We start from the raw sequence: 10,840 nt of genomic DNA, 5'->3' as shown, positions 1-10,840 counted from the left end.
TTCATTGGCCTGAATTAGGTCACATGGTTATCTCCAAGGATTAAAAAAGGCCAAGAAAGTAAATATCTGGCAAAGAGAAAGGGGATTGCCTGACAGTGGGACCCTACCTTAAGGGGAGATTTTTAAGCAGCTGAGATTTTTGGCATACGATTTTGGCAATTGAGAGTTCTAGTTTATCTGGTGACTTATCACTTAACTGCAGGTCAGTAGACATTTTCAAGTCTGAGTAAGCAGCCTGTTTTCTAGGGGTAAGAGAACTAAAAGTCCATTTTTGGAAGAAGAGAGATTTTTGCCTTTTTGGTTTTCCAGGGCAAACACTTTGCTTTTTCCTCTTCCAGAAGCTTTAATTCCCCCTTTCTTTTAATTTCAATAAATAAATAGTGGGTCTCTCCAACTAGATAATTAATGAAAAACATTGGTGGATTTAAGATTCAACTTGATGGTTGCTTTTAAGATTAATCTATGAGTTCGCCAGTAGGCTCAAATTTCCACAGGAAACTAAAACAACAGGAAAAGAGGACTAGGAAGCCCACTCCACCTAGAGCATGAGGGGGCTTGTGCAATCGCGATTAGCAGCTGCTCATATTCAGCACTCAGGCCTGGCCTCTTTCTTATAAAGAAGTTCCTGACCCTTCACCATTAAGCTGAAGATAGCTGACGCATTCACAGACATTTACAGTCACTTAATCATCAAATTCCTGGTTCTCACATGAATCAGAAAAATTGTATATTGGATATGGTGATAAAGCAACTTATTACAATAACTTCAAACACCTTTGCAAAAAAAAGAAAAAAGAAAAAAGAAAAAAAAAAAAAGCCCAAGTTAGTGAAATGATGAAATACCAGTAGTTATTTCTTTGAAAAAGAGCAATTTTTAAGATGGATGGTGCTGATGGTTGCACAGTAATGGGACTGAACATAATGTCACTGAACTGCACACTTACACCACAATAAGAAGAAATCTCCTGAATGGAGTCCATTGGAGGGACCCGCTCTCATAAATGGAGAGACTAATTTGTAAAGAGAAGAGCAAACAATTGCATCTAAGTGGGTGTGTTTTACCTTCCCTCTGCACTGGGTCCCTATCCTGATCACACGGAATGTTCTCTTCCATGTTGGACCTGCACACCCAATGGCATCCTGTCTGCTTGGCCATCTCACCAACACCTCTGGTCCACGATGCCTCACACTTACCTACATCCAGTGTCTTTAGCTCACCTGTGCACGCCTCTGCCCACCATCCTGGTCTTAGTCAAGGACCCTACCTGGTGCCCAACTGCTCATGCCTGAAACCTGGATGTCATTCTTGAATCCCACTTCCCCCTCCCTCTCCACAACCAATCATTCACCCCCTCGGGTTAATTCCATCTCCTCCTCACTCCAAGCTGTGTTCCTTTCACCCCCACAGTTGCCACTCTAAAATAAGGAATCTCCGCATGAGCGCCTAGCATCCATTCTGCCATCCACTACTCTTAAATGCCTGAACAAATTTCAAGGTGCTAAGATATAATTCAAAATAAAAATGCATTTTGTGATAAGAACACTTAACGTGTGATTTTCCCCTCTTGGCATTATTTTTAAGTGCTTAATGCAGTATTGCTATCTACAGACACAATTTTGTACAGTGGATCTCTAGAACTTATCTTGCTAAGCTGAAATGTTATACCTGTTAATTAGAAAGTATTTTCTGGATCACAATTGATGAGCTGCTGGCCTTCCTGGATATATTATCAAATTACTTAGCATACCAGTTTTACAAAGGTGCTCACAGCCATAATTTTTGCCCAACATGTGGGATTTCTACATAGGCTTAAAACTTCTCCTACAAAGTATTAGTCCCCTCCCCCTCATTTAGCATAAGAATATTAACACTGTAAGACAAAATAATTTGGTGGTGGGGGGTGGTTATGTCCTCAGGGCGTGGAAGATGGTTGTCTTACTCTAGTGTGTGAGCTGTCCAAGGGCAAGGTTATTTCCGTTTTATTGATCCATGCATCAGTCTTCTTGGACATATTATTGGGGTAGAGAGATGGGACATAAGCCCCACTTTCAAGGAGCACAGAGCCTAGTGCTGGAGACAGACTTGAAAGATGTGATTTACGCAGCAAAGAGCTAATAGTCAAGGAAGGTGGTCTGGAGTCACTGAGCAGGGACACTGTCAAATTGAATTCCCAGAGCTGGAGAGTGACGACAGTCTGGATTTGAGATCAGGGGCGGATTCCGAATCGAGCCCCTTCTCCATTTCAGCTAAGGATGTAATCAGTGTGCCAGGCGCTGGATTTTGAAAATCGCATTTTAATTTGCGTTTCCCTGGCCACCATTCAGGTTGAGCGTCTTTTCCTGTTTATCTTTCTGCGTGTATCTTCAGTTGTGTATTGTCTGTTCTTCTCTGTCATTTGTGGAAAAATCTCAGGGTTGAAAATAAACTCCCTGAGGCAGACAGGGAACTTGTCTGATGTTCATGGAAGGCATTGTTTTCCTAAATCCTACACACAGCTCCTGACAAACATCCAGAAGGGTCAGGATGTTTTCCTAGAAGCCCCCGTGCTTCCTGCCAATCACTCTCTGGCGTCTCTCTGAGTATCAGACTTCCTCTTCCAGCCTGCAGGTCACTGAAGAGCAGCGGGGACGTGATGGAATCTGTATGTACGGACACTGTCGTCACCTTTAACTGCTTAGTTGTTTTTTTCCTGTCAAAACTAGGGCAGAAATCTACATAGATGGACAGAGGGAGTTGTGTGTGGACTTGCAAATGTGAGCACCGACTGATAAGAAGGAAGTATTTGAGTTGCACATCTTAAAGAATGAGGTCCAGTTTCCTATCTGATTGGAGAGAAACGTGTAGATAAACTGCTGGATGGTTGTGGGAATGACTCTTGTTCATGCCAATAGGCAGTGCATTGCCTTCAACCTCAGGTGTCCATGTTTTGTTCCCATTCCCCCTGAGGACTCCAAGCTTCGCGCTATCTGGACTGATGGTAGCCAGAAGGACTCTCCACCTGTGCCCTATGCTCTAAGCTCTCGGTGGTCAGAGGACGCAGTCCGAGCTGCTGAGACGTAGGGCTTCCTGGGTGGAAGTCTTGGTCTGCTGCCTATCGGCTGTGTTCTGTGAGACAGTCACCTCCACCTCTCTGGGCCTTGGTTTTCTCACATGCAAAATGGGAGACATGCTTCCCAGTGCACACTGAGTTATGAGAAGGATCAAGTAACGTGCTTGCTGGACAGGTGCGAGGAACGAGTCTATGTGTTCTTTTTTACCTTTCTTGCTTCTTTCCCGGACCATGCACGCAGCCAAGCAAAGGGCCTGCCTGGAATGCAGCTGGTGCTTGATACTTGTGTGTCGCTTGATTACACAGAGCAGCGGTTCTCAAAGTGGGGTTCCCCGGCCAGCAGTGGCAGCATCGCTAGGGAACATGTTAGAAATTCGAATTCCCAGGCCTACTCAACCGGAAATGCCGCCAGTGGGGCTGCTTCTAGTGCTTGTTACAGGGGGGAGGCCTCTGAAATGGTCTCCTTCCTGTGTGGCCGATACAGAATGAGACTTGTGAGGAGGGAAAAAAGAAAAAGAAAAGAAGAAGTGTGTATGTTTTAATGACGTAAAAACTAGTTAATGTCCCAGGAGGTGATTTTCATCTCAGGTTGGGTTTTCCTTCACATGGTGAGTGACATGTGTCTCAAGCAGGAGAATTGTTTCCTGTTACCCACTGTGGAAAAGCACCTGAGTTTGGCTTCACGTGGGATTTGAGCTAAGCTGTCTGGATGTCTACGCTGAACTGGAACAGTTAACTTCTTAACTTCTTTTCTGTTCTTTCTCTGTAAATATTGAAGACAGAATCTGTAAACTATGGGTTCTGCACGGATTCCTCCGCTCTGGAAGAGCTGACATTAGGACGTTGGGCTATTATTTCTGATTAAATACATTTTAATTTTATGCAAAGCCAGAGCCATTTGCCACAGTGATTAAACATAATAGCTGGGCCCTGGAACACATTTCTGCATATTGATGAATTATGTCAGGAGGTTCGTTCCTGCAACACAGAGCAGGGTCCCTGCACCAAGCCTTTGTCAGGCTGGTTTCTCAGGCACCTCACTTGTGTGTCTTCCTTATGGCGGGTTTTGTGACTAACAGACATTAGTGAATAGCTGTACCCGGTGTACATAATGAGTGTTCTGTGTTATTAAATATTCCTAAGCCTCTTAGGAGAATGCCTCAGTGCTTGCCAGTGTGCCTTTTGATGGCCATTAGAAGCTCCGGATTGTAACCGTCTGCCTTTTGCTTTTGAGAAGGAACCGATTTAGTTGTATAAAGTACAGTGGATTCTACGTGCAGACTACATTTCTTAGGGAAGGACGTGAGGCTTCATGACCAAAGGCTGGTAGAGTTTCCTTGCAGTGAATTTCAAGAAACATCTATTTTGCGTAATAAATGTTTGATGAAGGAGTAAGAATCACTAATAAGGTGAGACTGTTAAGTGTAATAATACTACCGACTGTAGGTTGAGAGTTTACCACAAGCCAGGGAGTTGACTGAAGTTACCTGCTTTGATTCTTCTAAAAACACCATGAGGCAGATATTATCGTCCCTATTTCACAGACATCAAAACTACCTTTTAATGTGTACCAAAATGGACATGTGACGTTCAGTGTGGGCATATCCAGTGGATATGGGGACAACTCAAAAGGAAGTGTGTGGCTGGTTCCATAAAAATGGCATCTGAGAAAGTGGCATGCCTGAATTTAGGCCGCCTTCTGCTTCCCTAGTTGAATTAATAGCCTCAACTAAGCTGGGATGCTTGTCAAGCTGCAAGGGTGAATTGTGTGTGTCTGAGCATGCAGCTGGTCTCGGGAGGCTGACACGGAGCTATGAATAGATGCCCTGGGGAGCACAGGGTTTGCAGGACACTGAGGCAGTAGGTGACACACAAGCAGTGCAATTCCTGCAAGCTTGGAGCAGGGTAGCAAATAGGTTTTGAGTGCTTCCTTTATCATTTTCTCAGGTAGTCTTTAGCATGTCAACACGAATGCAGGTGCATTGTGAATACTTTGAATGAAGCAATGGAAACCCCCAAACCCAGTCTGTTAGGATCTTTAGATTTTCACAGTCTGTTAGATCTTTGAGATTTTTCTTTTTGTGAAGAAAAAAAAAGGACATGATTATTAGAAAAAAATGGAGAGATGTTGATACACAAAGATCCTAATGGAAGAAAACCAAATCGTAAACTAAGGAAATACAGGGAAATAACGAAGTGAATACTGAGAAATGACAAATCATGCTGCATTTCTCACATCACTTGTATTATGACAAACAAATCAGATGGCTAACAACAAACCTTATTTTGAGCACAAATATGTTTCATCCTTTGGCGCTTTCTTGTGTTGAGATTCCTTCCCAAATTCTTGCTTGGTTTCAATGGAGTGATGTGTACCCACACACAAGTGAATGCCTTACGGATCTGTGTATTTCTGACTGCTGCTAACTTTTTATTTGGCCCAAGTATCTGATATAAAAACTGCTTTCAGAATGCCATCTCCAGTTCTTAGGTGAGGGATCCCACCACTTGTTAGCTCTACAACAACACTCTGTTTACGCGTCTTCTTGGGCTTTACCCTAGTTCAGAAGTAGTGAGGTATCTGACGTCTAGGTACCTGCCCTACAGGACGGAAGCTGTTGTGCAAACAAGCCCAGAACATGAGAAAATCAGACGGCCTGGGCTTCTCACTTTTGCTTCTGCTTTTACTGCACAGGGGGTGTGTATTTATCTACCAGATTCTTTTCTTCCAAATATGTGCCCTAAACGGCAGGAATGTGACATATACAGCGTTGAAACCAAAGACCTCTATTGCTTTCCCTTAAGCAAATAACATCTTGAATTCCACTGAATGTTCGATATTCTTGATATTTCACAAATGAGTTTGCATGGCGGCAGGTATGCGGACAAGGAGATGCTTCAACATTATAATTACCTTTATTGAATTTATTCTGCCTCCAAATCCTCCTAAATTCTTTTCAAAGATTGATATACTGTACTCTTTTTAAAAACCTTAAAAACTTTTTCAATTACAGGTGGCATACAATATTATATTAATTTCAGGTGTACAACAAAGTGATTAGACATTTATATACCTTATGATCCGTCTGGTACCCATCTGATACCCTATATAGTTATTACAATATTATTGACTGAATTCCCTATGCTGCACTTTACATCCCTGTGACTGTTTTTATATCTGGCAATTTGTATATCTTAATCCCCTCCCCTTTTTTACCCAGCCTCCTAACACCCCTCCCAGCTGACAACCATCATCCACCATTTTTTTCCTCCATATCTGTGAGTTTCTGTTTTGTTTGCTCACTTTGTTTTTTTTTTTGTTGTTGTTGTTTTAGAATCTGTATATAAGTGAAATCATATGGTATTTGTCTTTCTCTGTCTGACTTATTTCACTTAGCATAATACCCTCTAGGTCTATCCATGTTGTTGCCAATGGCAAAAATTTCATTCTTTTAATATTATGGATGAGTAACATTCCATTGTCTATATGTACCACATCTTTATTCATTCATCTATTGATAAACACCTAGGTTGCTTCCATATCTTGGCTATTGTAAATAATGCTGCAGTGAACACAGGGATGCATATGTCTTTTCAACTTACTATTTTGGATTTCTTCAGATTTCACCCAGATGTAGAATTGCTAGGTCATATAATGGTTTTTAATTTTTTTGAGGAACCTCCATACTGTTTTCCATAGCGGCTGCACCAATCTGCAACCCTACCAACAGTGTACAAGGGTTCCCTTTTCCACACATCCTCACCAACACTTGTAGTAGTTTGTTGATTTATTTCTGATAGCCATTCTGACAGGTGTGAGGTAATAGCTCATTGTGGTTTTAATTTGCATTTCCCTCATGATTAGTGGTGTTGAGAATCTTTTCATATGTCTACTGGCATATGTATGTCCTCTTTGGAGAAATGTCTATTCAGGTCCTCTGTCCATTTGGAAGGCTTGTTTTTTTGGTGTTAAATGGTATGAGTTCTTTATATAGTTTGGATATTAACCCATCGGATATATCCTTGGTGAATATCTTCTATTCAGTAGGTTGTCTTTTCATTTTGTTGATGGTTGGTTTCCTTTGCTGTGCAAAACTCTTTTGTTTGATATAGTCCCGTTTATTTTTTCTTTTGTTTCACTTGCCTGAGGAGACATATCCAAAAAAATATTCCTAAGAGTGATGTCCAAGAGTTTATTGCCTATGTTTTCTCCTAGGAGTTTTATGGTTTCAGGTCTTACATTTCAGTATTTAATCCATTTTGAGCTTATTCTTATATGTGGTGTAAGACAGTGATCCACTTTTATTCTTTGGCATATGTCCAGTTTTTCTAACACCATTTATAGAAGAAACTATCTTTACTCCATTGTATATTCTTGCTTCTTTTGCCATAGCTTAATTGACCATATAGGCGTGAGTTTATTTCTGGGCTCTCTATTCTGTTCCATTGATCTATGTGTCTGTTTTTATGCCAATACCATGCTGTTTTGATTACGATAGCCTTGTAGTATAGTTTGATATCAGGTCGGGTGGTATCTCCAACTTTGTTCTTTTTTCTCAAGATTGCTCTGGCTATTCGGGATCTTTTGTGGTTCCATACAAATTTTAGGATTCTTTGTTCTAGTTCTGTGAAAAATGCCATTGGTATTTTGATAGGGATTGTATTGAATCTGTTTATTGTTTTCGGTAGTAAGGACATTTTAACGATATTAATTCTTCCTGTCCATGAGCACGATATATCCTGCCATTTATTTGTATCTTCAATTTCTTATAGTTTTCCGAGTACAGGTCTTTTACTTCCTTAGTTAAATTTATTCCTAGGTATCTTATTCTTTTTTGATACAATTGTAGAAGATGCAATTGTAAATGGGATTGTTTTCTTAATTTATCTTTTTGATAGTTTGTTATTAGTGTATAAAAATGCAACCAAATTCTGAACGTTAATTTTGTATCCTGCTAGGTTACTGAATTTATTTATCAGTTTTGGTGGACTTTTTAGGATTTTCTACATATTGTAGTATGCCATCACAAATAATGACAGTTTTACTTCTTTCTTTCCAATTTGTATGCTTTTTATTTGTTTCTTATCTGATTACTGTGGCTAGAACTTCCAATACTATGTTGTATAAAAGTGCTAAAAGTGGACATGCTTGTCTTGTTCCTGATTTTAATGAAAACACTTTCAGCTTTTCACCACTGAGTATGACGTTAGCTGTGCATTTGTCATATGTGGTCTTTTTTATGTTGAGGTATATTCCCTCTATCCCATTTTGCTGAGAGTTTTAGCATAAATGGATATTGGATTTTGTCAAATACCTTTTTCTGCATCTATTGATATGACCATATGATTTTCAGCCTTCATTTTATGTGATGTATCACGTTAATAGATTTATGGATATTGAACCAAACTTGCATCTCGGAATAAATCCCACTTGATCATGGTGTATGATCTTTTTAATGCATTGCTGGATTTATTTTGGTAATATTATGTTGAGGATTTGTGTATTATATGTTCAACGGGGATAATGGCATCTAATTTTTTTGGTAGTGTCTTTGTCTGGTTTTGGTATCCCAGTAATGCTGGCCTTGAAAAATGAGTTTGGGAGCCTTCCGTCCTCCATAATAGTTTGAGAAGGACAGGTATGAATTCTTCTTTGAATGTTTGCTAAGCACTTTGAAGATTATTTTGCTGGTTTTCATAGCCAGATTTCTAGGGACCCCTCTTCCCGGTACTGGAGATTTGGGCTGAGGAGACTGGTATGGGGTTGGGACACCTCGCTCCTTCCTCCTCCTGGGGTGACCTCTCCAGCTGACATATCCCTCCTGATTTGTTTTTTTCATAAATCAAGGTTTTGTTTTTTAAAAAATATAATTAACTTTTTTAAGGAGGGCGCAGCTCACAGTGGCCCATGTGGGGATCGAACCGGCAGCCCTGGTGTTACCAGCACCACGCTCCAACCAACGGAGCTAACTGGCCGCCCCTCCCTCCCAATTCTTCAGTGCCACACATGCCCGTTCTACGTCTCTACCCCTCCTACCAGTCTCCACATGCTTCTTTATATCAGTTATAGGAATCCTGTTCAGCTAGTCTTCAAGTAGTTAATGATGGCTGTCCGGTAACGTAGCTGTAATTTTGATGTGGTCATGGGAAAGCTTTACCTACTCTGCCTTCTTGACCAGAAGTCGATATACTGTATTCTTCAATACAGGAACTGAACAGCTTTATCAATCACTAGCTGAACAGTGATGTTTCAGGCCCTAACTTTTGCATTAGTTCTAATAGTTTCTATCAGACTTGGGATTCAAGAGAATACCAAAGAAATTTTATTGAAAACTAAGATAAACTGTCAAAAGAACACCACAATATTTGTCTAAATCTTTTAGGCCTTCTAGGCACTATGTGTAATTTCTGGGTTAATCCTAGAGATCAAATTCAAACACACACACGCACGCATGCACACACACACACCCCAAATTCATTTATAAAGTGCCTCTTAGTTCAAAATACCAAGCTATCATTTAAATGCTAAACTATTGTTAATATTTAGTATTTCGTAAGGTTCAAAAACAAATATCATAAATACCTCACTAAAAGTTATAAAACAGTAGGACACTAAATACATTATTCAGAACTTTTAATAGACTCCACTATTGTTACATCCAGTGAGTGGCATTAAGGAACTTATGAAAATGGGCTCATTCAACCCACACTGTTACCTTGAATTTCCTATTTTCTATCTTTTCATGGCCGATGAGTGTGACAGTGTGAAATAATGCTAGCCAACACATGCGAACAAAAAAGCACAACATTTAGAGTCAGATCTGGGACTCCAATACAAACTTTTATAACGTTTTGGCTACATGTCCTTGGGTAAGTCATTTAACGGCAGGCAATCTTTCATAGGAATCTTGTAAGAATTTCATGAGACACTGACCTGAAAGTTCTTTGTAAAGCAAATGTCTCATCTTCTACTATCATGAAAAGCACATTCTGAGCAGAGAAGGAACTCTAAGTGTGGTTTTTCATTTTCACAGTGAGAAAGACTCACTGATCACCCCTGAAAAAAGAACATCATATGACCTGTGGCATAATGAACCTTTCAAAAGAGGCCTTTAGTGGATCTCACTGTAGTTTTTAATGCATTTAAAAGTTTTTTCCTAGTTACAACAATTAGTAAAAGCTAACAGGTCCCAGTTACAACAATTAGTAAAAGCGAACAAAGCAGTAACTATGTGCCAGGCTCTGTACTAAACACTTAACATAAATGTGCTCATTTCATCTTTAGAACCATCATGAGACCAGTGCCATGGTTACACCCCCTTTACCAAGCAGAAACCAAGGGCACAGATTAGAGAAGGAATCAGTCAATCGTGACTACAGCCAGAATTTCATCCATTCACAGCATTCATTATATCCCCTATATTTTGTTATTTTTTCCTACTCCCACAAATCAGAACTCTACAGAGGGTGTTACAGAATACTAAAGTACTTTTCAGTACTGCGGGGTAAGAATGAGATGTCAGACATAGTTCACAAAGCTGGGATAATCAAACACAGCCTGATAAACTGTTGTCCTGTACTGGCAGCATGTGCCACGTCTACAGCGACACAGGAAGCTGGAAAGACGAGGCTACATAACTTTCCAAAGCATGAAAGGAAAGCTGCAAGTAGCACTGAGTATATGGCTGGGAAGCCTGCTCACCACGAGTCTTGAAATAGTTATTGCATTAAAAGGACATGCGGAATATTTTCCAGATTCCCCAACCACACAGTTTTCACCGTAGCTTTGG

Source organism: Rhinolophus sinicus, chromosome 7, assembly GCF_057876585.1.
Source record: "Rhinolophus sinicus isolate RSI-liver-muscle chromosome 7, RSI-T2T, whole genome shotgun sequence".
Classification (NCBI taxonomy): Eukaryota; Metazoa; Chordata; class Mammalia; order Chiroptera; family Rhinolophidae; genus Rhinolophus; species Rhinolophus sinicus.
This window is presented reverse-complemented; position numbering follows the sequence as displayed.